General features: G+C 41.2%; 1 protein-coding gene and 2 long non-coding RNA genes across 7 annotated transcripts in view; 2 read left to right on the forward strand and 1 right to left on the reverse strand.

The window, feature by feature from the left end:
- Positions 1-27,577, reverse strand: part of LOC121690139 — a 70,507-nt gene that overhangs the window by 20,871 nt on the left and 22,059 nt on the right. For all 5 annotated transcript variants that reach the window (XM_042070543.1, XM_042070546.1, XM_042070547.1 and 2 more), the window contains one exon: positions 18,105-18,273. The gene's annotated coding sequence lies outside the window, so the exon portion shown is untranslated. The remainder of the gene's footprint in view (positions 1-18,104; positions 18,274-27,577) is intronic.
- LOC121690177 lies at positions 2,157-2,569 on the forward strand. Its single transcript, XR_006025011.1, has 3 exons — positions 2,157-2,206; positions 2,311-2,376; positions 2,478-2,569. It is a non-coding gene; the product is annotated as an uncharacterized LOC121690177 (long non-coding RNA).
- LOC121690172 lies at positions 15,135-16,603 on the forward strand. Its single transcript, XR_006025005.1, has 4 exons — positions 15,135-15,275; positions 15,355-15,436; positions 15,512-15,570; positions 15,648-16,603. It is a non-coding gene; the product is annotated as an uncharacterized LOC121690172 (long non-coding RNA).

A 27,577-nucleotide genomic window follows, 5' to 3' on the forward strand; every position in this document is an offset into this window, starting at 1 on the left:
CCCCCGGGTGGCAGAAGTAAATGAGGTTGGGGCCTCAGTATCTCGGAGCAAGCACGACCTGCAAGTGCTACAAGCGGCTGACCCCTGCCTCAATGCTTTTCTGCAGTTTTGGAAGAGGGGTCATCCCCCTAGTGCAGCTGAGGTGAAGGCGTCCCCAAGTGGAGTGCGAGGGGTGGTGAAACAGTGGCGCAGAATCAAGGAAAAGGATGGGCTGTTATATCGAGAGGTGCAACTCCCCCCATCCAAAGCTACAGTCCTGCAACTCCTTTTACCAATGTCCTTGCGGGCAGAAGTACTTACCAACCTGCATAACAACCATGGGCACCAGGGAGTAGATAGGACGACAAGCCTGGTCCGCCAACGGTGCTACTGGCCAGGAATGAGTCATGACCTCAAGAAATGGTGCGAGGAATGTGAGCGGTGTGTGGTGGCGAAGGCAAACCAGCCCAAGGTCCGGACATTTCGGGGGAACTTACTGGCCACCCGGCCCTTGGAAATAATAGCCATTGACTTTACCATCCTTGAGCGTGCCAGCAGTGGCCATGAGAACGTGTTGGTGGTCACAGACGTTTTCTCGAAATTTACACAGGCTTACCCAACAATGGACCAAAAAGCCAAGTCTGTGGTTAAGGTGTTAACCGAGAAATGGTTCTATACTTACGGGGTGCCCCAACGCATTCATTCAGATCAAGGACGGTGCTTCGAAGGAGAGCTGCTACACCAACTTTGCACACTGTATGGCGTTCGGAAAAGTAGGACTACCCCCTACCACCCGGAAGGGAATGGCCAATGTGAGCGGTTTAACCGCACCCTTCACGATCTCCTCAGAACACTGCCGGTAGAGCGAAAAAGAAAATGGCCACAACTGCTCCCAAAGCTCCTTTTTGCATACAACACCACGGAACACCAATCTACAGGCTTCTCGCCGTACGAGCTGATGTTTGGGCAAAAACCCCGCCTTCCTGTGGACCAGCTGCTGGGTGCAGCCGACAGCGATCCCCTGAATAGTGACCTTGGCGACTGGATGGCCCAACACAGAGAGCACCTTTCGACAGCATATGACCATGCACGTCACCAGTTGGAAGCCGCCGCAGCCCACCGAAACAAAGACCATGCAGAACCAACCCCCATCCTTCCCCCTGGCACCATGGTGTACTGCAGAAATCACCATCATGGCAGACACAAAATTCAAGATATCTGGAATTCGGCAGTCCATGAGGTGATGGAATGCCTCAACCAAGTTGGGACCCTCTATAGGCTCAAACCTCATGGTGAAGATGGCCCCTGTAGAGTTGTGCACCGGACTGAGATAAAACCAGCTCCCAGAGGTGCGAGGGGCAGACAAGATGTTCGTCCTGCATCCCAGCCTTTTGGGGAGTTACCCCGCATCCCAACCCATGCAGCCCCACGTCCAGAGTTGGGGGGAACTGGGGCACTTAGCCCAGATGACACCGAGGACGAGGACCTTTGGAGATTATCCAGCTCACAGAGCCCCCCCCCCACACAGCTGGAGCACCCTGTAGTCCATCTATCACAGCCCATACAGCTCCGCACCCAGCCTCACGTGATTTAGAGCCAGCCCTGCATGGACCGGAGGAAGAGGACTCTGAGAGAGCAACTGTTCCACCCACTATCAGAGAGGATGGGCAATATGCCCCGAGACCATCATTATCTGAAGTCGAGTGTCAGCACAGTGGTTCATTATCCAGCGGTGCAGGCCCACTCACTTCTCCCATAATACTGCCAACTTTACCTCTTCCTCAGGTTAGGCCTCAATCCCTAAAACCCTTAGACTATGACATATCCCCTTCTTTCCTAGCACCCGGGGTCAACGCTCCATTAGACCTGCCCATGCCCCTTCGAAGGGGTTCTAGTCGTAGTACTGCTGGTCAGCATTCAAACCCCTATAACCTGCCACGATCAGCCATTCCCAATCAGCCTGTTAGACCAGTAGGTGCCTTATTCTCCAACACAGCTGACCTTTCAGGGACTGTTCACCGGGACGGTGAACTTTAGTGGCCGGGGTGAGTGTAGTCGGGTGAACTTTTCACAGCTGCCAGGCGGATTGTGTGCATCTGGGGGTGGGACTGACAATGAGCAACAAATGTCTTCCTGTTTAAAACACGGTCTTCCGGCGTCATTTGTTTGTAATGTGTTGCCGGCGTCGGAAGGCTGGAATTGCTAGCGGTACATCGGTCGTTGAGCGGTATGTAAAGGCTTTTGTTATGCTGCATGTGGTTATCAACTACGAAGGAACCATGTTGCCCTCGGCTAGTGTTCTTAAGTCATGCGTGCTTGTTGTTTTTTTAGTGAATCGCTTCAGACAAACTCTGGGTGGCAGCCAGTAGCGTTAGCATTCATCGCCAGCTGTGCAAGGTAATGGTGTCTCCCTTGTTTATAATAACTTAATTAGCGAGTAGCGAGCTCCGACATAGTAAAGATCCTGACTGTTTGTTAACATTAGTTTGTTTCACTAGAGTATGCCGAAAGCCTGTCCCCCCTCCTACCTCGGCTCACCTCTTGTGATGACCGGTCATTGACTTTTTAAGGTAGGCCTATGTATATATGTTGTCCGTGATGTGCAAGTGTCACAGTGACTTATTATAGCGTGATGGTTTATTGAAGCCTTTTAAACTAAACGTTTTCCCCCTACAGGCCTTCGAATTGTGGGCAAGGGGTTTTGACCACTGTTTTCTCCGTGTTTTGTTTGAGTTCTAGTATCGTAGCCAGTCATGTTTTTCTTTTAGTTTGGGGTTGTTGATATCGTGTCTGTGTGTGGGTGTGTGCGCGTGCGTCTTCGTACGGGCAGGCGCTTTGTCTGTTTTTTTTTTGGTTTGTTTTGGGTTTTCTTAATGTCTTATATATTTTGCCCCGTGCTTCTCTCTTTGTCCATCTACGGCCTGCGGCCTACTGAACTTCATCTAATCAGCCAAACCTGTGTAGTAGCCTGCTTTGTGTGAGCACCTGTTAGTGTGGGTTGACAATTGCTGTGTATCCTCGTGTGATGAAATTACTTCCTTAGATAGAAGGGTGTGTAGTTCGAAGTAACCTTGTGTGACTTATAGCTTAGTCCATCACTTCCCAGCTTGATTCTATAGAGGTTGCGGTCTGACCTGAGATGTAGTGGGTGGGTGTGGGCCCATATTACTTAAGAGTTGGGGGCATTTGTGTCTGTTTATGGTATTTTGTCTTTATGTTGGCTGTGTGTATTTTCCTTTGTTATTGTTATGTGTATTCTGTACTCTCTCTCTTTTTAAAGAAAAAAACCAAGAAACTTTCTAAGAAAATGATAAGACCAGGACTACAAACAAATAAACTATTTATTGACTGAGACAGCCTCTATGTTCATTTACTTGAATAGCCTGCTCTGGTAGTTTATATATGGCAACCAAGCACTTTGCTACACATGCTTGGTGCCGCCCCTCGAGTTGGGCCATTACATTGTTCGTGGCCAGACCCTTAATCTTTCTAGATTACCAGGGTCTGGATTTTCCAGGCTAGAAAATGGCCACTTCCAAATCCAATTGACCAATTAATAATTACCACTTGACTATTTAGTGATTTAGCACTCTGGAACAAGGCGTCCGAGGGAGACAATGTAGATAGAAGATTTTCCGAAGACTGTTGATCTTTATTCACCGTATTGCAATGATAGTACAGCCCAACCAAAGTCCAGACCAACCATCAAAGCAATAGGGAGGAGATGTCATCAACTGGGGCCCCTGACAATGTCTCCCCCACAGAGGGCTATTCGTTTGTGTCTCATGACGTCACTGTAGCTTTACGCCGCCATCTTTACGACCAATTCGGGCAGCTCAGCCGCCCAGTGTTCACAGTGGTCACACAACAGCTGACCGTCTGACAGCTAACAGCTGATAACCCACCACAAACTGCTCCCATAAAGTCACAATCGCCTCGTTTCCATTCCCTTCATGTTCTTTCAATGAGTATAAACCATGGAGTGTATAAAATACGTATAAACACATCTTACATTAAAGGACATTATCCAGATTAGTGACAGCTAGCTGTGAGCTAAATGACACTAAAAGGAGTGGTAGGCTAGCTTGCTAGCTTAGACCTCACTACATGTAGTAAGAGTAAACTACCACCAAAATCATACATTTGAATTGTTTTTACATAATACTTACATTTCCCATGATTAAATATAAATCCTTGGTGGCCAGGTGCCGCACTTTCACGTTTTTGACCCATCCAGCCACAGCATATTGATAGGCAGGGGAGCAGTTGAAACACTTTTTAATTAGGTCTAAACGTAATTTAGCCTACAAACCGATCGTATCACACTGAAAGCTAATATTTGGTCACTATAACCTACATCTGTCCTCTGTCAAATACAAATGCATTTCCAGCTTTGAACAAAACCGTTCAGGAATTATTACAGCAAAAGTGGGACGTGCGTTAGTGGTGGGCGATACTGCAAAATTTGGTATCGATCCGATACCAAATACATATAGGGTCCGTATTGCCGATACCGATACCAATACGATACTTTTTACTTAAAGAAATACTTTTGTGTAGGGGAGAGCTTTTCATTATTTCTGAGGTGAATGAATGATCAATTCTTTAGGCAATATTTGTTTATTAATGTATTGAAGTGCACAAAATTATTAGTTATTAGGCACTGTAGAATGAATACAAACCAAATTTTACAGCCTTTTTAAAAAATAAATAAAATAAAAATAAATAAAGAATAACAAAAATCTCTCCCTTTTTTCTGGTTTTAAAATCAAATGAAATAAAGTGCACACAATTATTACTGAAGAACAAACAAAGAACTAAAATACCTGTGCAATTACATTCCCTGAGCCCCCCTTCTGGGCCCTGTCCCCTGTTGAAGTCAGAGGTTTTTATTGAGAAACATACATATTTACATTTTTCCCTTTTATGGCACTTCTTCTATCACTCACTAGCTGCCCAGCCTTTGAAAAGATCCTTTCTGATGGAACTGATGAGGCAATGACTCCCAGGTGTTTCCTTGCTAGCTTGCTTAGAGAGGGGAATGTTGCCTCCATTGCCTCCAAAGAAGTGGGTCTTGATCCTTTGGAACTGGCTTCTCTTCTGTGTAGCGGCGCATTTCAATTAGGGAATCTGTGCCAGTTGTGCGATGCTGCTGGGAAGCCAGTACTTGGGAATCAAATTCCATCCATATCCCACCTTTTGCAGCAGCCCCTGCAGGGGAGCATGAGGTAGTCACAGGAGCCATTGATGAGGCAGAGCTGGTGGCAGAGCTTGAGCTTGGTTCTGGAGGGGCTGACATTGAAGGGGCCGAGGTCTGGTTGATCAACTGCATTTCAGTAATGAGTCGCGCTTTCACAGGTTCAACATTTGCCATATCACGGAACCCAAGGTTTTTAAATCTTATGTCCAGGTAGGTGCTGACAGCAAGACCATAACAGGTTTCAATACCTCTGAAACGATGCTGACATTGTGCTGACAGCTCAGCAGCTAGCGTGTTACCCTGGCGTTCATTAGATGCAGTTGATTTCAAGTCAAGTCAAGTCAAGTCAAGTCGGCTTTTATTGTCCATTTCTTTACATGCACTGGTCATACAAAGAATTGAAATTTCGTTTCTTACTTTCCCATGCAGACATAGACATGCTTTAAATACAGACATAGACATACTATGGACATAGCCATAGACAATAAACATTAAATTAAAGTGCAAGACTGAAATATAGAACATGTATGTATCAAAATAGAAATATAGGACATATATATAAAAAAAAATAGAGGTAGTTGTGTTGTATATTTCTATAGTTCAAAAGGCATGAGACAGTTAAGTAAGCCTCTGTGGTTACTAAATATAGCAGGTCACAAGAGCAAAAAATACTATGTTTATAGATAACATGTTTCAATGGGCTGCATATATTATTTGAATGTGTGATCTATACTAGGCCTACAACAAAATGTGTGTGATTGCTCAACATTCATGTTTATTTTCTAGTTTATCAATATATGCGGTAATGATGGATGTTTGACTAGATGGAAGCAATCAGGAGTGCATGATAGCCTATATGCAAGCATATGGACGAGCCAGTTGTTATCTTAGACAACAGCTCAATATAGGTGTTTGCCATGCTAGACAATGGACATTATATTAGCAAACCGTTAGGCTGTAGGCCTAAATAACAAGTGCACACAAGTTGCACAAGTGTATTCTAATGTTAGAGGGGGCGCGCGGGATAAGTGAATACAGCCCAGGTCTAAATTAATTAAAATTCGTCAGGTTGCTCTCAGCTTCGCGATGTCTTATTCTTGAGCAATCACACTAACTAATGCAGAAGACGCGATATGACATGACTAACATAATATTAGCCTACTCTTACAAGCTACCTGGGTTTTCTCTGCCTCTCTGAAATGACTCTCCCAACGAACTCTGTCTCTGTGCCGGGGGTCTGGAAGTGGATTGATTTCCCTCCTCATTTCTTCGTTTTTGTAGATCAGCATTTTCCTTGTCATGCGTTTTTAAGGTTTGTATAGGTTTGTAGTGTTGCCACAGTATCGAATGCTCTTTTTACACGTATCACAAGTTGCAGTATTATCATTTAGTGCCGTAAAATAGCTCCACACAACACTTCTCTTCCTCTCGGCCATCCTGATCTCTCATTCAATGTGCTATCAGTCTCGCTGCTCCTCTGCGCGTTGTGTCAGTGAGTCACGTGACGACACAACAACGAATCACAGCAGAGGAGTAGGAGGGGGAGGAGGAGCAATGTGGGCCAAGATGTGAAAGCGGCATTTGCTCAGGAAGGTGGAAGACACAAGCAAAGTATAGTGAACGTAGAGGAGAGATATCTAAATTAAAATATCGATTCAATTACAGTTGTATCGATCAAATACCAATACCAGCGCATCGATACTATCGATATTTAGATCGATCCGCCCACCCCTAACGTGCGTTTCATTCCTCCCTCCTCGGGACAGTTGAAACAACATAAGGGGATGAATGAACATAGGCCTAAGACTACAATAATATAAAACGTCCCACAACTTAAAACACATATCATGAATGGTAGGCCTACTCCCAATAGGGGTTATTTTAGATAGATTGTTGCAGGGCTATAGCCTCTTCCTGCATGTCTGATAATCATTGCCATCATTGTGAAGTGTGTAGCCTATAAAGCGGTTTTTGAAATATCATGCCCTGTGGATGATTATGCGATGTTTATAGCTAGAACGGTAAGCTTTCCCATTACGTGGCTTAGGCCACGGCACATCCAAATAAGTAGGCCTAGGCTTAACGACCCACCGGCCGTCAGTCTCCATGGATACCATGGGAAAACTCAACCCCCTACCTGGGCCCAAATGCATTTTCATCTTCCTAAAACTGTTTTTCCATGTCTCACCTCCATAAATGATTGTTTAAACACAGATATTTGTGCATTTAATTAAAATACATGGAGTTACAGCCTGGTCGGGACGATTGAAGATTGAACATAGCCTAGGCCTAGCTTGTTTTGCTTTCCATGTAAACAAGCATGCGATATGAAAGTCTGGGATTGTGGAGAACTAAATGGTCTACTGAATAAGCATGAAGTCGAACCTTTAAATGAAAAATACTCATTAGGCTAACAATAAAAAAATAACCTCTAATGAAGTTTACTTTTGGCAATCAAAACTCGTTTATCGCCTGTAACTCCGTGATACAATGACATAGCAGGAAGATATTTGGCTGATACACGGATGTTAACATGCTCTTGACCGAAGGACGTTTGTCTATCATCATTAGCCTACACTCGGAGAAAACTGGAATGTTTCATTCGTCCCGTGTTTCAATCGTCCCAGCTCTCTTGAATGCCTTCCACTGTAGCCTACGGGGGAGGGGTTATGAACAAAGTAGGCTATGTAGCCTACTGTATCGCGGAAAGCCAATTGGGCAAGCCTGGGGCAGATCATAAGGGACAAAATAAATCTGGGGGTAACAAATAAGGATCGGAGCCTAAAATTGAAATTTTCTCCACATATCTCTCTCTCTCTCACACACATTCAAATGTGCAGTGTGGGCGGCTATACTGGGCGAGATCGGACGTAAATATGGCGGCGTTCTATTTGATAGTGACGTAGATGGCACCTATGAATACACTATATTTTATACTCCTCAGCCCTTGAGAAGTGCCACCCTCTCACGCCATCTGCATCAACACCCTTCACCAATCAGTACCAAGCAGGGTCGCTTACATTGGTGGAAACCATCTTCCCATCATGCATAAAACTATATGCAAATCTATGTAATGCATAGGTAACATGTAACATGTAAAATAGTAGCCTAGAAATCTAGACGCACCCTAGCGGCAGATATTTTGACATTTAGCTTGTCAAAATGAACTACAATGTTGTTATTGATGTACTGAATGTTATGTATTAGTACTTTGTTTTTTACTCCAATATCATTTATGAACTGAAACAGTTATTTTAAAACAGGTATTCACACAGATGTTTGCATTTTTAAAACAGCAAATTATTTTGATTTCCCCTGGTTTCAGAGAGGATACTACTACAATACTAAAATAAGATGTGGAGGTTGAAAATAAAGTTTGTTTTGCTTTAATAAATGTCTTAATCTTTTTTAATGTCAATTCAGATAGTTGATTCTATGCCTCAGCCAGCTAGAACTTACGGTGAGTAAGTACACCAAGTTTGGTAAAGATCCTTTTACCAGTATGGGATATATCAGCTAATATCTACGATTTTGGCCCAATAATCATTATACCATGGTCCATTCAAAGCTGTATATCTTTTTTCTGGTACAAATCTGCACTGTAGGCACCTGAAATTCTTAATCTACATGAAATTACGGTTCGATTGATACCAAATATCCTTTTGCTGTATTTACTTCCACCATTAACCCTAATTCAATCAGACTAAAATAGCAAAAATAAGATTGCTCTACCGCACACTGTTGACTTTTTACTCGGTTTTATTCAGAGCGAACAACGCGTTTCGCATACAGTGTCCTCAGGTTCGCTCAGGTATGGTCTGAGCTCTCAGGTGTGTCTTAATTACCTTCTAGTCACATGACCAGTTGTTTTTAAAGTCAATTTTTAAATGCCAATATCCAATATTCTCATAAACAGTTAAATATAATTAACAGACAATTAAATAGACCACATCCTCAAAGATATCAACACAATTATTATCAAATATATAATTAGCATCATCAAAAATCTAACATGAGCAAAGAGTTTTGTAGAAAAATATATGTGTCACAGGTATCATTAATGTATCCCCAATGCCTCAAATACTACTAAACCAATGGACAATACCCTATTGTCTATAACACTCACATTTACAGAAAACAGCTTAAGTCCTGTGATTCATTCATACCGGCGGGTTCAAGAGTAGACAGTTCATTTATCCAAAAGGCTTCTCTTCTCAAGAGCTGTTTGACTATGTTACCACCTCTAGGGTTTGGCAATACCCTCTCAATGCCAATAAACCTCAGGGAGGCAACAGAACCATGATTTTTTTTCTGTGTAATGTCTAGCAATGGCATAGTCAAGATTATTGTTTCTAATGGCTGCCTTATGATCTGCTATTCTCAGCTTGAGGTTGCATGCCCAACATACATAAGGCCAAGGGCATATCAGTGCATAAATGACATGGGTCGATAGACAATTTATATTTATAATTATATTTTCGTCCGGAATGTGGGTGGCTGAATGTTTTAGTGTCTACCGCATCTATAATTCCCATAGACTTGCTGAGAAAGCCAGTTTGTCTGTATGGGTTAACATTACTGCCTCTTTTGAAACAGAAATGAGGTTTGGAAAAAGACAAATGATTAAGATTTGTGTCACATTCCAGGATTTTGTCCAGTGTTTGTTTATGATTTTTTTGACTTGTCTCGAAGCAGTAGAATATTCTGACACAAAAACAATTCTATTTTCTTGATTATGTTGTCTAGGGCGGGGATGTAATAGCTCTCCTCTATCTTTCTGATTGGCCCTTTCTCGAGCTATATCAATAAGAGCTGTACCCCCTCTGTTTGAATCTTTCTCCCATCTCATTAGCCTTAACGTTGTAGTCCTCTTCTCTGATGCAAATCCTTCTCAACCTGATGAATTGTCCATAAGGGATGTTGTCAATGAGATGGTCAGGATGGAAGCTAGTGGCATGCAATATGGTGTTTCTGTCCGTTTTCTTACGGTAGATGGAGGTGTCTAATTTTCTTTCACCATTTACCGTAATTAGTAAAAAGTCTAAAAAGTGGATCGTCTGTTGACTGTATTCCAGAGTAAATCTCAGATTTGGGTAAATGGCATTAATATAATCATTGAAAGACTTGAGTTGGTCGTCACTTCCAGAGAAACCCAAGAGGATGTCATCAATAAATCTGTGATAAAACAATACATTAGTAGCAAAAGGATTGTTATTAAATATGAATCTTTCCTCCCATAAACCCATATAAATTTGCATAATTGGGAGCGAATGGTGACCCCATGCTTGTACCCTGGGTTTGAAGGAAGTATTTTTTATTAAACATGAAATAGTTAGATTTCAGAATGAACTTAGTGAGTTTCATCAGCAGTTCAACAGGAAATTCATGTTTTGTAGGGTCCAAGTAGAAGTCCATAGCTTCCAACCCCTCCTCATGTGGGATGTTGGTATACAATGCCTCAACATCGAAGGTCACCAGAAAAGAGCATTCAGGCATACAAATGTCCGTCAATAAGTTTAGGACATCAGCAGTATCTGCCACATAAGAGGGTAAAGTTTTTACAATGTCCTTAATGTAGAAGTCCACAAATTGACTTAAAGGTTCTGAGAGTGAATTTTTACTCGCCACAATAGGTCTCCCTGGTGGATTCACTAACCTCTGATGAATTTTAGGCAGTAAGTAGAAGGCAGGAGTCATAGGATGTTCTACTCTTAAAAATTCAAAATGTTTTTTAGTCAACCACTGGTTTTGTAATGCTTCATTCAAGATGGAATTCCTCTCCTCTACAAAAACATCCATAGGGTTGTGCGGCAACTGTCTGTAGAATGAGGTCAAGATCAAGCTGTCTAAAGGCCTCAGCTATGTAGTCCTTTGTGTTTTGCACAACTATAGCCCCTCCTTTGTCTGCTGGTTTGATGATAATATTTGGATCCGCATTCAGTTCATTAAGGGCCTTTCTTTCTAATAGACTTATGTTGTGTTTTGTGACCTTATTTGATTTAGCAACAGTGTCAATATCTCTCTCCACTAATTTACTGAATGTGGCCAGGGTAGGGTTAGGGGCGCCAGGTGGCATGAAAGTGGATTTTTTCTTTAATTTACTGAGAGGGTCATACGTTGTGTCTGCCTGGCTAACTTTATTACTGAAAAAATGCTTCAAATGTAGTTGTCTGAAGAATTTGTAAGCGTCAACTTTAAGTTTGAAAGCATTAACTCTGTTTGTTGGGACAAATGACAAACCACGGCTTAAAGCATCAAGCTGCGGAGAAGTGAGGGAATAATGTTGATTACCGCCGGTTCTGGTTGGTCAAAATTTGTTCCCACTTCTTTTTAAATTCAGGATCATGATTGCCCAGTGTCGTCTTTTTGTTTATTCTTAATCCTCTCGGAATTTGTTTGTTCCGCCAATATTCCGAGTGCAATGCCATGCCATTTCAGGCGAATATAATATATTAAATATATATTCTAAATATATTCTCAGTCAGTTCTCTGAAGGAAAAGACAAGATCACATTAGATCAAAACTGGGTACTTTTTAACCTGATCTGGGTAGGACCATTTCTAGACCCCCCCATAAAATGTTTGACCTTTTTAGAAAGCTAAGACCCTGTAGTTTCTTAGGAAACAATCAGAATAATTGTCTGAAGTATTTGTACAGAGTTATAGAGGCTAGAATATTATTTTTTCTTTCTGCCGGATAACAAGTATCTCTATACTGACCACATTTCAGCCTTCTAGGTAACTTGATTTGACACAACTGAGCCCGAGCACCAGGTCTTATAAAGCTGTGTGCAAACATAAATCAATAAAGAATGAAATATGAGTACTTTAGACTAGGTGTGGGCGATATATATTGTCTACGATAATATCATGATTGTTGTTTTAACGATGTGCAAATTGACATTATCGAGTATTTAAATTACTTATGGGGAAAAAACACTCGAAATCACGCATTGAAGACTCATACAGTACATTCCCAGGAGGTGTATGCGGGAGAAGCCCCTGGCTGCAGCAGAGTAAGTGTCACATGATCACTAGTGGGTCACAACGTTGTCACACACATGCCTAATGTTTATTTTGTGCTGCGAGAGTAGCCAGCTTGAGATTGTATGCGGCTACTTCTGTTCAAGTAGCATTGATGAGACGGTCACGTTTTTTCCTACACGGTATTATATGGAGAGAAAACATTAGCATTTGAGTATTTTAATAGTCAGTTGTGAACAAAGAACTATTCTCATGTAACTCTTTTGTAAATGGACTGAAATTCGCTCTAAATATCTACGTTTACCGATTATGCTAACCGTTAGCATCTCTATGGGATTTCTCATATACATTAGCCATAAGCTAACACATTAGTTTCTATTCTGTAACTTGGAATGCTAGCCTACATGGTTGCTCTTAAACAAAACATCGAAGGAAATAACTGAGATGTACTCTGGTGGTCTGCTTAGTTTTACAGTGAATCCTATGTAAAGGTTTGAAAGGAACTTCAGCTTCAGACTTTCTCTTGGGAAACTGTTAGGCCTATTCATCTTCTCTAATGTAGCTGGCTAGACCATGTCATTGCCACACACACACAAGTGGGGGGCAGAATTGGAAATGTGTCATAGAGTGACAATGCATTGGTTGATTTGGTTAAAAAGTCACAGGTTAGGCACAGGTTAGGTTATTGGTTATTATTGTAATGATGCTATTCATAAATAATGAGCTGTAAAGTAACTCAGACTTTAACAAAAACAAATTTTTAAAGGATATTGACTAATTATCGTTATCATCAAAATCACAAAAAATATCGAGATATTATTTTATGTCCATATCGCCCACCCCTACTTTAGACCATATTTGCCAAGGTATGCTCATGCGTTTTGTAAAATGCCCTATGGAAACCCCATAGGACTTTTGGTTGCCCAAAATGCATACTGACAATAAAAGGCTTACTGTATGGCAACCTTTTGGTGTAGAACAGGGATGCCAGGGTGAAATTGGACAGGGGGCCAGTGTGTGTGCATGTGCATGCATGCGTACATATGTCTACTGTGTGTGTATGTGTCATACATATGATTACTGTGAATGTATTTGTGTGTGTGTGTGAATATCTGTTTATGCTCATGTGTGCATATGGAATGGGTTAACATGACCCCTGGAGGCAAACATACGCAAAAAATTGGTCATCCTAGGCCCTACGGTTCTCAAGATATTCACAGAAAACTCTGTTGGTGTACAGTCACTAAATGTACACATAAATTAATTTATTGTATGGCCCCCTTCTGAGCTTGCCAGAGGCTGAAGCAGTAACCTACATTTAAACACAATTGTTGCTGCCAGTCATCAGCCTACGAATTTTATAAAAACGTAAATCATGCATAATTAAAAAATAACTAAATTTAGGCTATCGTAGACCTCTTTGGCTATTCAAAATAAGGTTTCCATTGCAGCACAGCACACATTCCATGAATGAATGAAAGCGGATGCCTTATCTCACAATAAGCGGATGGTAATCTCGACACTCTTTCATACATGAAACTTAGTGAACCTGAAATAGTGAAATAGTGAACCCCACAGATTTCAGTGGTAATCAGTCCCGATATTTAGCAATATGTGACCCTTCCTGTGATAACCCAGCTAAAGTCGTTTTTTAATGTTATTTATACATAGTTTTTTTTTACATCAGTTCATTCTACACAGTATAATGAATAGGTTGTGATTTTTTTTTTCACAGCCTATTCATTATACTGTGTAGAATGATCTGATGTAAAAAAAAACTATGTATAAATAACATAGTATAACATATCGGGACTGATGACCACTGAAATCTGTGGGGTTCACTATTTCACTGGTTGACTGAGTTAGGCCATTTCAAAGATTTGGAGAATTCCAAGCTCTGAATTTTGGGGTTGTGAGCAGTGGCGCTGCATACGGTCAGACAGTGTCCAAACACCAAATTGTTTCAAGAGGTAGCATGCATGACACATCCTTAAAATAGGTTGGTTAGATTCACAACAAGTTAATCTTCATGAAAAAAATCAGTTCTCCTGAAATGTCCGTTGTGATACGAAGCAATCCATTGAGAAATCCATATCATATAACATATTGTTTCATAATGAATATGCACACTATAAGTGAAAGTAGGCCTACTATGCGCTCCGTGTCTGTAGCTGTCTGTTCACGTCTGCAATCGATTATAACGTTCCTCAAATGGAGAACACATCCATGTTCTCTCGCGTTATACTTATGTGTTTGCAAAATTCCTAACGGTTCCTGATCGCAAAACGTTTGTTTTCCTTTCCTGTCGATAGCGGTTGATGTAGAAGCACCTAGGCTAGAATTTGACTTCAGCGGTGACAAACCCTGCTGAGAGAGAGGATTTGAATGTGGTTCCAAGTTGCTGCTGGTGCACAATTTTTTAATACTAATAGTAGCTATAATAATAGTAATAATACATTACATTTACATCTAAGTATTATTGTGTTAGATTTTGTCCTAGGAAAGTCATAATTTAGTTAGGAAAAGAATGTTTAAGTCAGGCCTTCCTTTAGTATTTTCCACATGGTGGTTTATTATTTTAACTATGGTATTATTTGTGTGGTTTGTGTTTTCGTTTTATTGCTTCCAATAGAGTTTTTACCTCTGCTGTCACTGGTGAGGATACCATTGCTTTTGAATGTAAGATATGAGCATGTTCTGTAGATCAAGTAAGATCCCAGTCTAAGCTAAAGTGGATGAAGAGGAACAGAAGTTGAGGGGTAGATGGGTAACGGCAGCCTCCACTGACTACTTCAACTTTACTGACCATCCTCTCCTGAACAGTATGCTGGTTTTCTGTCAGAGTTTGATATTGGACTTTGGTGTCTTTTTAGCCTTTTTTAATGGCACACACCTTATTCCACCCAATTGTAAGTGTAGCCGGACGAGTCCTGGAGCATTGTGATAGGTTTTGTTGTGTCTCGCACTTCGTAAGTGGGTAATTGGCAGCTGTGCTCCATAAAAAGGAAGCGCGGCTATCCAGGGCAGACGTCTGCTTTGTCCAGGGACGACTCTGACCGACCTATCGCCTATCCCCGACGTTTGGCTGTAGTTTGTTCCACCATTTGCTCCAGGTAGGCTTGAGTCTTTGTCTGATGAACATTCGTTTGTGCACTGATGTGCCGGAAAGTTCAGAACTTGTTTACATTCCAGTAACAGAAGTCGCTGCTAAACTACTGGCTGGATATTCTCACGGCTGCTCTTTCCCCCGGTGTGCTCATCAATTCCAGCTTAGGTAGGTGTACTCCTTCCTGTGTGCAAACATTATCGCATAGCTAGGCCACTCGTTTACGTTATCTGTTAATTACAGCAACATCACAGAGTGTTGCGTTGTCCGGGCTCCCTACATCTGACGTTAGCTGTTGCATGGTAGGTTGTAGCTTTATTTACCTCGATTTACCTAAATTAAGCATAACGTTAGAGTAATGACTCTGTACTCCTTATAGGATCTGTATGGTATCCTGATGTGGTGACGGCCTTGCTGTTTTGTTCCTGTTTGGGGTTTGCTGTGTGGAGCGCCTTCCGCTTCTCTCTGTGGCCTTCCATCGCTGCGTCTCTGATGCATGATTGCTAGCTAACCTGGTGGTGGCTATCTGCTTGGGCCTGTTTAGTGCGGACGTGCGTGTTTGTTGCATGAGTGTGCATGTGTGGGAGTTTGGTTTGCTTGCTGCTCTATTGATGCTCTGTGCTTTTCTCTATATTTTGTTTTGTCTTATTTGTACTCATTTGTTTTTGTTTGTTTTCTACTGCATGTACTGTCAAGTGGGCTTTCCCTGTGAATGTTGCTTGTCTCTCCTGCTGGGGGCTGCATTGGGCGCATGTTGGAGGGTGTATTCTCCTCTGGTGGTGTCCATCCCTTATTGTGCTGTGTTAATTAGTTTAGATAAGTCACCTTTTTTTTTGATTTGCAGTGTGGTTTGAATCACAGATTTCGCCTCAGAGGCTTTGACATCTGCCCTCTACGGTTGTCACAGCCAGGACAGGTTCCCAAACGAGCAATCAGTCCAACTTAACCACACCTGCCCGTTCACTCTCCCCTGCTTATTAGTTACTCACCCCAACCAATCAGTCTCCACTGCTCATTCTCTTCCCTCCTGATTGGTGATCACTTTCACCTGCACTTCATTGAACCACAGACTACTTAATCTCCATTCACCCAGCACTCGGTCTCTGGCCTCATCATCGGATGCTACAGAACTCCAGGTCACTCTGTTCCTTGAAATCTGTTCTGAACTGCTATTGAAGCTGAATCTCCTAAGTTTGCCTTTTGGATCTCCTGTGTTCTCAGCGTGTGGTATGACACTTCTGAACTTTTGCCAGTAGGCCATGTTTTCGTGAAAACCCTGGATTCTGCCTGTGATGTTCTGATGCCTGTAAATAAATCTCACTCTGCTTGACTTCTTGTCTTGTCTGTCTCTGTGGGTCCGGTCACTGAGATTCTAAATCTCAGTGTTTTATGATTGACACACCTACAAAGAGTTTAAACCAGGCCAGCAAATCATGCCCATTAAATGTAGTTGACGATATGTACAATGTTTTTCTTTCAGACACATTTGAATTCTTATAGTGATGTTGGGAATAAGTTAATGAAATATATGTGAACTGTACAAGATATACAGTTGCTGTTACTAAGTAAATAAAAATAAATACTTTTTAAACTATAATGTTCTGCCATCTTTGGGTAAACATCGGCAATAAGCACAGTATTTTGGCAATTGAACAAAGTCATTGGTAGGTTGTTTCCATATGAGCTAACTAACATGTTGGTAATTTGATCCAACTTGATCTGTTGAATGTTTAACTGATGTAAGATTGGTTGAAATGCTTACCAAACTCAGATTGGTTGATTTGACCAATATTAGTTGGACACATATTGAATAATCACATTGGTTAAATTTGTCTAATATAATGGTTAGTTGAACTTATCTGTTTTTACAAGGCTTTCGGGAGATGGGGCCCAGAGCAATTGCCCTATTAACACTTTGAATGTTGCGCTGTTTTCGGAAGTTTTGGCCCAGAGTGCCAGCAATCTAGATCATTGTTGACGATTTCTGTAGAGCCACAGCGTATTCTATGTTATAGCTATGGACACATACTATGGCTTGTTTGAAAGGTGAGACTTTAAGCTCTCAGTAGGTACAAACTTTATTTCTACATGCCTCTGTTCCTGAGAGATCCCAAGCTAAACAGTGGCTAGTTTTCATCAAAATCCCTGTCTTTTGGAGATATAGCATCTTTTCACGGTAGTCAGTCACTCTTTCTAATGTTTTTGACCTGGCGTGTGGTCTCCCCTGATTGTGTGGTGATCCTTGTCTCCCCTGATTGTCGTGGTCAGTCATCTTGTCTTAGTAGAAAGGTGGACTCATCCAGCGTTGTCTGACGAAAACGCACCTGCTGAAATATCTTTTTCTTCAACTTTTTTTATTTTCCCCTTCAGCACCTGAGAAGTGTTGCCTGTAAAGTTTCCGGGAAGTGACCTAGCGAGACCTGGTGAGACTGCCACCTAGTGCTAAACCCACGGAAATAAATGGCCTGGTTTTGACCTGACGTGCATGCGTCACTGATTCGACCCAAATATAGTTCCAAAAATCGCACATAAGGTGTGATCAAAAAATGCAATATTGCGTTTTTGGCACTCCACGCATGGAAACAAAAAATACAATATTGCGTTTTTGGCACTCAAAGTGTTAAGACTGAATACATTTTGTAGTAATGGCACATTCTAAGGGATATGGATTTCAATCACAGTATGCAATAAAAAAGTCAATCACAGTATGTAATACATATTTAACATAACTTTACTAAATATGTAATCTTCTGTGCACCTGCACTGTCAACCAAGCATGCCCCATTGGATTTTGATGTGCACATTTCCTTGTTTTTTTTATTTTGTGTAAACTTACCTGTCATTGTGTGTATTCTTCTCCATAGTGATGGCTGCTCCTGCGATCTCATCCTGATGGTCTGATACACCTTCGGCCTTTAACCTAAGATGACTCCTGTTGATGTCTCCCTCCATCCCCTTACTGGTTTATTTCTTCATTAGAGAAAGCCCAATGTCAGATGATGCACCTGCAGATAAATGCCATACTTTAAGACCCAGATTACATTTGTTTTTTAAAATGTGTCTTGGGTGATCCCATAGACAGTAAAAGAAATGGACACAGGGATCCCATAGACTTTGACGGAGACAAGTGAAGTGAATTAGAAGCACTTTTCCGGTGATGGCTTATTGTACTGCGCAGCCTCAAACTAAAACTGAGCTTGACGATGTATCGGAACTCCCCCTATTACCGTTGTGTTGCAGGTTAACCACCACTGTTGATTAATGGGTACATAAAGCACTCAATATATGTATATCATTTTTTAAAATGTCTCCAAATGGTGTTAAATGCCAGTTTTTGTTGTTTTTAGCATTAGCAGAGTTTTTTTACGCAATTCGGTGATGACGTCACTTTGGGGACTACATGATCTGCGCTTCATTCATTTCAATGCATTTCAATGGACATAGCGGTTACACTTTCAACATAAAGTTTGTATATTTACACTTTGAATTTCGTCACAGCATTTATATCACAGCTACCCTATGATTTACCAATGGTAGTAACGGTGCCTGATATTAATTTAGTAATTTTTCTGAATTTCGGGAGGTCTCGTTTTGGAGGGTATGTTTTACATTCATTCCTATGGGAAACGGTTACACTTTCAACATAACGTTTGTATATTTACACTTCGAATTTCGTTACAGCATTTATAAGACAACGACCCTATGGTCTAACAAAGATAACAATGTCTTCCGATTTTAGTTTAATGTAATTTTCTGAATTTGAGAGGCCTCGTTATGAGGCTACATAATGCACCTATTCAGTTCAATGCATTATGCTTATACATACAGTCGGTTAAGAAGTTCGGAAAGGTTACCGCCCCCCACAAGGGGGAAAGCATGCTAACCTCACACAATGGAAGTCAATGGGCGAACTAGCTAACAGTTAGACTTTATACATTCGTTTTACATTCAGGTGGAGTTCTGCTTGTTTCTGAACACAATAATTTGAAGGAATTGTGTTTACTTAACTGCCCAGTGTATGCTAACAACTTAATTCACCCTCGATTGCCCAATGTTGACGACAAATTTCTCTGGAAGCTATATTCAGTGATGTTTGCTAAAAGATTTAATATTTTTATAGGTGCTTTCTGTACTCAAGCCGGTGCACCTCCATTAGATTACATGCAATCGAAACGAATGTTTTCCCCCTCGGGGGCTTTTCAGCCACGGTAACCACGGCAACTGGGGGCGGTAACCACGATTATGACTAGTTGCCAACTGTATCTATGACGTTACGACACATTTTTTGTTACTGTCAGTGAACAGCACCGAGTGAAAGTCAACATGTCTATACATGTCTATATACATATCTAGGCTATCTATAGCCTATCTATTTATCTATAATCTGCGCTATCTACTGCTGAACAATCCCTTACTCGTCTCTCTTATCGTCATACTTTCTCGTTACTCTCAAGGGTCTCAAGATGGGCTTTGGTCTGTAGCCTCCCCAAGGTGACGTAATGCATTGTGGGGGAAAGGAGAATCACTTCAAACGCTGTGAAATATTACCTGCTTTTTCGTATTATATTCCGTTTTGTGATCCCTAACAACATCAAATACAATGGATAACAGTTTAAATGTTTATTACTAACAAGCAAATTGTGCAAATTCGTTGGAAAATGAACCCTGCAACGTGGCCTTTAACTCTTTCCCGACAGCCCATAGAGAAATCAGTACGTACGTACTGATGACGAAAATGAATAAAAGTATCATTTTTCTTCACTGAAACCCCGCGAAAACGTGTTTGTATGTCAATGAGTGTCTAAGCCAATCAATTAAATGGGTTTTTCTTGGATATGTGTTAAATTTTTGCTAGTGGTTAGATGTTATATTTTGTGATTGGTTGTCAAGCGCCAATCGCGATATTTCAATATGGCGAATAATAACAAGCGACCGAGGTTCAGTGGTAGTAATGACGTACAACAGGTTATATGCGAAATATATGCCTCGGACGATGATGAAGGAAATGCACATCTGGGGATGTCAAGTGATGAAGAAAGTGATCTTGATCATCAACTTTTGGAGCAATCAAGGTGAAGTGTGAAATGAAACGCCAGCTACGACACATCTTCATGAGAAAGTTTTTGCTAGAACGTGTGTGAGGTGAAACGAACGTGAGCCGTCTCCACAAGTGAAAACGGCTTGTTGTTCGCTAGTCATTTTGAAACTGCAAATAGTTCACAACAAACAAATGATTCATTATGAAATAAATGTGAACTTGTATCTTCGTGTATATGAACCTAGAAAGCGAGATACCATTACCATGTACGTAAATACCATATCTGTAAGTAGACCTAGCGCGCAAACTCTCAGCTCAGCTCAGAGCTAGAAAAAACTTCAGTTGTGTCTGTAACGTGAGACAAAGTTTGTCCTCGTTTTGTCTTTGATAAGCATCTTGAAACCTCAGATATTTCCCAACAAACATAATATTTATCTGCAAATATATTAGGACGTGTGTTTGAATGCACTACATGAACTTAGACAATGAGAAACGTGTAGATTTGTGTGGATGTACAGTACGCTACACCTAGTTCACAAACATCAGCTCTGAGCTAAAGCAAAACGAACACTAGTCATGTTGGTAAGGTGAAACCACAAGTCTTTCTCAAGATGATGATGATAATAATAATAATAATAAATATAGCTGCAAGCAGCAATGTGGGGGCCAAGCAGTGCGCTATAGCAGGAATGGCATTGCCATGGCCTGAGCAAGCACTACGCTATAGCAGGAATGGCGTTGCCATGGCCTGAGCAAGCACTCACAGCAAGTTTGATTGCAATTGGATAAAGAATGGCTGAGAAATAAGCTCATTTACTTTGTTATAGTGCCCCTAGAGGCAAAAATAACACCAATGTCCTTGTGTGTTCTCACAATCAGCTACCATGTCCCCGGACTTCATACAAAGAGTTGCTGAGATGTGAGCTCACTTTTTTTTTATTACAGCACCCCTTGAGGCCAAATGATGCCAATTTCCTAGTGTGTTCTCACAATCAGGTACCAAGTCCCTATAACAAGTTTGGACTTCGTACATCAAAGTGTTGCTGAGATACGAGCTCACTTCCTGTATTGCAGCGCCCCCTATAGAGGCCAAATGATGCCAATTTCCTAGTGCGTCATCCTAATCAGGTAACAGCTCCTTATACCAAGTTTGGACTTTGTACATTAAAGCATAGCCGAGATGTTAGCCCACTTCCTGTTTGGTGGCTTCATCGCCATATTTGATTGGCTGTCACGGGCAAACAAAAATAAAATTAAAAAATCTGACAAGTATCGTTTGTGCGGCTCGGTCTGAAGATCATCTCCGCCAAGTTCTGTGAAAATCGGATGAAATTTATAACAGCTGAAACTTTTCATAGAGTTTGGACTAAATCCAATATGGCGGAGGTCCAATATGGCGGAAAGTGATAGGATAGGGGTCGATGAACTCTGTATGGTCCAAGGATTCAGACACTACCTCAATTGTGAAAATCTGACAAAAGAGTCAAGGATCACGCGCATGAACGCATGTCCAGCATTGAACTGGTGGTGGCGCTAGAGTGTTCAATGTATGCATAAAAATTGCTGTGAGTGATTGGGACAGTGTCCTGACTAATGGTATCGAGTTTTATTATGCTAACTCAAAGCGTCACGGAGATGTTAGTCCACTTCCGATCATGGGACAGTGCTGAATCAGTGTGCCGAATTTCATAACTTTAGACCCAGCGGTTCAATTTTCGGCCAGATTTTGACCTGTTGGTGGCGCTATACGGCTGGGTTTAGAGGTCCGTAAATGAGTGTGAGTGGTCAGTGGAGTGTCCCGAAACTTTCTGCCAAAAAATCTGCACTTTTTAGCCAGGCGTTCTATGGGCTGCCATAGACTCCAATGGCGGAAGTGTAATAATAATAGGAAAAGCTAGTAACTCAATGGGTGCCTTCGCAGCTTCGCTGCTTGGCCCCCAATAATGATAATACTGCATTGCTCTAGCTGTCTTATTTTCTTTGGCACAATAAACATGTACAGTGGGCAGTGCTTCGACTTGGCCAGCTTCACTCGCGGTCCGCGCGTGGGATCACGCGGTATCACGCGACTTTAATTTGTATTTTTCCAGTGAGACGCTGCAACAACCTAAACAACCGGTAGATGGCTCAAGTGAGCTGGGTGTCTCGTAAAAAGAAATGGAGCCTGGAAAACTACACAGACTTAACTACAGACTTTAGCAGACTGGTTTAGAAATAATGTAATAGCCAGAAATATGCCTGCCCTGCCCTAATAAAGAAATATTTGGTTAACTGCGAGTGAATCCCGTTTGCAGCCGTAGAAAAAACGCAGGACAAATTAAACATTCTGGTTTTCTCCGAGTGCAACGATGATAGACAGACATCATTTGGACAAAATATAGAGCATATTAACCTCCGTTGCTCAGCCAAATGCCTTCCTGTTACGTCCTGTTATCACGGAGTTACAGGCGATAAACGATTTTTGATGGTCACAAGTTTACTTCATTAGCGGTTTATTTTTTTTTTGATTATTAAAGAGTGTTTTTCATTTAAAGGTTTGACTTTGTGCTTATTCAGTAGAGCATTTAGTGCTCTCCCCAATCCCAGACGTTCACATTGCATGTTTGTTTGTAATGGGTGCAACCGCGAGATAGGCTATGCGTTTGACGGCAATGAGTTGTTAACAGACATGAACCAAGACATAGCCTATAGCCCAGCAGCAATCTAGGGACTGTTCGTTATTTATTGAAGGGGCCACCGGAGGAATTTTGAGTGCTTCAGTTGCAAGTTGCATGACCCTCTCTTGCCTGCTAGAAATTGTTCAATGACCCTCCGACAGAATTGTTAAAAAAGATATGACCCTCCCCTGCCAATTGTTGACCCCTACTCAGCTACAAGAGAAAGAATTTCCCGTTTGTATGTTCACTGCAAGTTGGCCTACCATAACTTACAACTCTGCACTGTAGACCCTAACTGGCTATTTATATTTTTCTGTGAAATAAGCAAATGTATTTGTTCAACTTTATGAAGCAGAATTACGCATAGGCTACTTGGAACATAATACATTTAACAAAGGACAGATGTATGTTGCTAGTGACAAAATATTAACTTTCAGTGTTTTACGATGTCTTTGTCATGGGGAAGTCTTTTTCCCCATGCATTTATTCTAGGTTACTGTCAGTGACTGACGCGAGAGAAGCGGGGTCTGTGTTGTGTTGCGTTAATTTATTTTCATTGGGCATACCGTGCCGTGCCGTCCACAGCTCTTCAGTTCTGACAAAGCCAAAATTACTCCTTTTGAAACAATGAGTGCAGGAAGCGCGTTTGTATGGTTATATTGCTTGACGGGGGGGATCCCAAGCAGCTTTTAGCCATCTAATTTGAGAACATTTTTCAATTCACCCGACACTAATATATAATAGGCTATATATATATATATAATATATAATAATATTCAAAATGTTGAAAACTATTTCGGCATAGCCTAAAAAGCAGTTTAATTATATGGAATGTTAGTTGTAAACAAACAAGCTACTTGGTGAGGCTTGGCCTCACAGATGCGCTCGTGCCTTAGATGGCAGGAAAAATCTTCACGACAGGCCTATTAACTAACCACCCGATTCACGTTGGCTGGGGGGAAGGGGGGGCATCAGACATTTGTGCCCAGTTAATCCGGCCCTGCCCCCAACAAATCACACCTTCCCACCTCTGACAGCTTAAAAGAAGTCAAGAGGACTCCTTACTCACAGACCTATTCACAAACCTGCGGCATTTTGCCGTGTTTTGAAATCCTATGCAGCTACAGGAGCATAACTGTAGCACTGTAGGCATAACTAACATGCAATAACGCCGCCAACAACAACCAAAACTAGGCTAATCATTGTCAACATGTAAATTAAATGTAACATTATTGTGAATCAAATTAAAATGTTCTCTTTTGCAAACGTAGGCATAGTAACAGAATAATTTAATAATGTTACAAAGATACTACATCAATCCGTATGTTTCATTAGGCTACATAGGCTGTTTTGCCTTGATTCATTTAGGCTAGGCCTTTTTATTCAGGGCCGTATTCACAAAGAATTTTAAGGCTAAAAGTAGCTCCTAACTGGCGAATTTAGGAGCAACTCCTAAGAATAATGGGCGTCACTCATAACTTTAGGACTCCTAATTTTTTCACAAAAAGTAATTCACGAAGCATTTTAGACCTAAAAGTAGCACCTAAGTCTGGGACAGCTTAAGTCGAGAGGACTCCTAACTCACTAAGACCTATTCATAAACAGTTTTTTTGTGGCATTTTACGTTGCGATGTTTTGAAATGCGTAGCCTATGCGCAACAGGAGCTTCCAATCGCGAGGGAACAATTTTGCATTCATAAAAGGGATGCAATAACGGCACCAACAACAACCAAAACTACTCATTGTTAACATGTAAATGAAATGTAACGTTTCATTGTGAATCAAATTTAAATGTTCTCCTCTTTGCAAACGTAGCCTATGGTGACAGATTAATTTAATAATGTTGCAAAGGTAGGCTACTGCATCAATCCATTCCCGCGTTACAATCGTCAGCCAATCAAGGTGGTCACTTCAGTCAAGCTCGTGCATGAGTAATGACGTCATCCATAGCCACAAAGACTCACTCCTAGTTTAGGAGTTGTCTGAAAGGCTTTGTGAATAACCTTTAAAAGAAAACTCCAAGCTAAAATCTTTAAGTGCGATTTAGGAGTAGCCTACTCCTAGTAGTAAGATAAAAGCCTTTGTGAATAGCCTACGGCCCCAGTTATTCATCATCTTCCGTCCTTGTGTAGCGCACGCATTTACTGACCACCTCACACATTCCTCTAGATTTTGCAACGAACTTACATGACACAATGCCATAAAATATGCCAGTTTTAGGACACAGAATAATGTTTGTAATGATACCAGGTAGGCCTACGTTTAACAGTAACAAGTGTAATGAGCTATTCATTGTCGAAGGTTCATGGTGAAGTGAAATTCTTACTTTGGAAAACAAACATTTGCCGATATCATCGCCGATCATCAGAATATGGCAACAGATTCTGTGTTCTGGACTGCAAATAACTTGTTAAGCCAGTGGTTCTCAATCTTTTTCATTCCCCACTTTGATCAAGGGGCATGACTGATAATAGTGGAGATAACGTGTTATCCCGAGGCTTTTGCAAGTCAGCATCTTCGACGGTAGTCTATTAAAAATATAAGTTTTCGATGTCCCAAACGGAGAGCCATACTTTATTGTTTTTAACGATCTCTATGCTACTCACAAAAATGTAGGCATGGGGACATGATGAAGTAGGCTATCCAACTGTCGTGTGTTAAACTAGATGTACCGCATAGCGGTACAAAATATGACCGCCGCTCAGTCCTGGACATCCGTTCCGCGAAAATAAATCACACTTCAATTTGTCTCCATATTTTACTCCATCCCCCACTCTTGAAACTTTTGTGTATGCTTGTTTGGCATGCCTGAGTGTGTGTGTGCGGCTGCACAGAAAGTAGCCTACTGGTGCTGAAAAGGTGAATAGATTGTAGAATAGCCAAAGAAGATGTAGCATTGTTATAAAACCTTTAAAATCTCTAAGCAATCACAAGTAGGGCAGTTCATCACAGTTCATCCATTGCAACTGGATTGATGAAAGGTCACTTACACCTGTAGGCTACATTGTATTTGGGAAAAGCAAAAGGTATCAGCATAATGTTATTTATTTATTTATTTATTTATTTTATTTATTATGTATTTATAAACAAAAACATCTCTGTCAGTTCCATGCCGTTTTCAACAGCTATCAAAAACAAAGGTCATTTTTGGATGGATGGATGTTTCTTCTTCTACATAAGATTTTAGTCATCTTTAGTTCATGTAATACTTTATTGTCAATGCACAAATTAAGTAACAGTAGTCTGAAACGTTATTGTTAATGCACAAATTAAGTAACAGTCGTCTGAAACGAAATGCTGTTTTACATCTAACCAGTGGTGCAAATAACTGACATGTCCAAATGGGCCTTGATGAAATGCGTCGCTAGACAGTTCATACACATTTTAACGGGCCAAAGTTGAAGAGCTATTGTCCGTTATTGTTCGTGCAAATATAGGCTGATTCATGTTCCCTTGCATTGTGTAACTGAGGTCCATGGCTAGTCTGGCTTTCATCAGACCAAGCTCAATCTTTTAAGAAATCAAAAAATAAATAGCGGGCAGATCAGGCTGGGTTCACCCAGCCTAGTCCATAGGCAGCCGATATTGTTTAATTTTCCGATTGAGATATACACGCTCTGGCTATTCTAAATGCAAAAATGCATCAGGGAGTTATGACAAAACGGTAACTAACAAACTAGATCCTAATAGAAAGCTGTTAGCTTCCCTAAGCTACAGGTAGGATTATAAGGTAGGCCTATTGACAACATAAATTGTCAATAGGCTGCTGGCGACACAAATAAAATCTCCTTTGGAAACCAATGGCTTACGCCTTACAGTATCAAGCGGACTTAAACTGCCATATCGTGGCGAATGTTGTAATAACATTCACGCAGCTCCATTAGTCAAGGAAAGCGCGAATGAAGTAGCCACTTCTAAATGGGACCCACTACACAGTAGCTTAAGGTGTGTTGCTAAAGCAGCCATAATGAATGAAGGTGTCATTGTTTGGATACTTCACACACACGTGCTTTTTAATTTCACAGACGACAACTGCCAAGCTGGAATCAAAGCACATCGATTCCCCTCTCACACCCTGCACGCACTTAAAACAAAATAAACAGGCGTCTCAGTCTCAGCATGTATAGGCAAAACTGTATCAGACCGGTGTAACGTTGGTAAATCTTCCATTGCACAGAATGATTTTGTAGCACATGCAATAAATGACAGTCGAAAGATACAAACAGTGCTGCTATCAATTTGCTTGGTATAACCGCATTTATAGTTTTCTACAAATGCAATCAATCAAATGGGCCTCCATCACTCAACCAACGCTAACGGTAACATTACCTAGGTCCTTATTGATATTACAAGATTAACGTACCTGCAGTAAAAACCAAGCATGTCCGATAAACATCCTCAGATTTATTTCGGCTTCAAGAAGAAATGGGAATTACACTTCATGTGAACATCGTCCTATCCTTATTAGATGTTCGCTTCGGTAAATTACAGTCCTTGTAGGAAGCGTCCATTGTTCTTCCAACCCACTTTTAACTTCCAACAAAATTACGTCTCACTGCAACGATGCACCATCTAGTGGACAAACGACTACTTATCGCCAATACTGAAAATGCA

The sequence above is a fragment of the Alosa sapidissima genome, chromosome 18, assembly GCF_018492685.1.
Source record: "Alosa sapidissima isolate fAloSap1 chromosome 18, fAloSap1.pri, whole genome shotgun sequence".
In the NCBI taxonomy this organism is placed as follows: Eukaryota; Metazoa; Chordata; class Actinopteri; order Clupeiformes; family Clupeidae; genus Alosa; species Alosa sapidissima.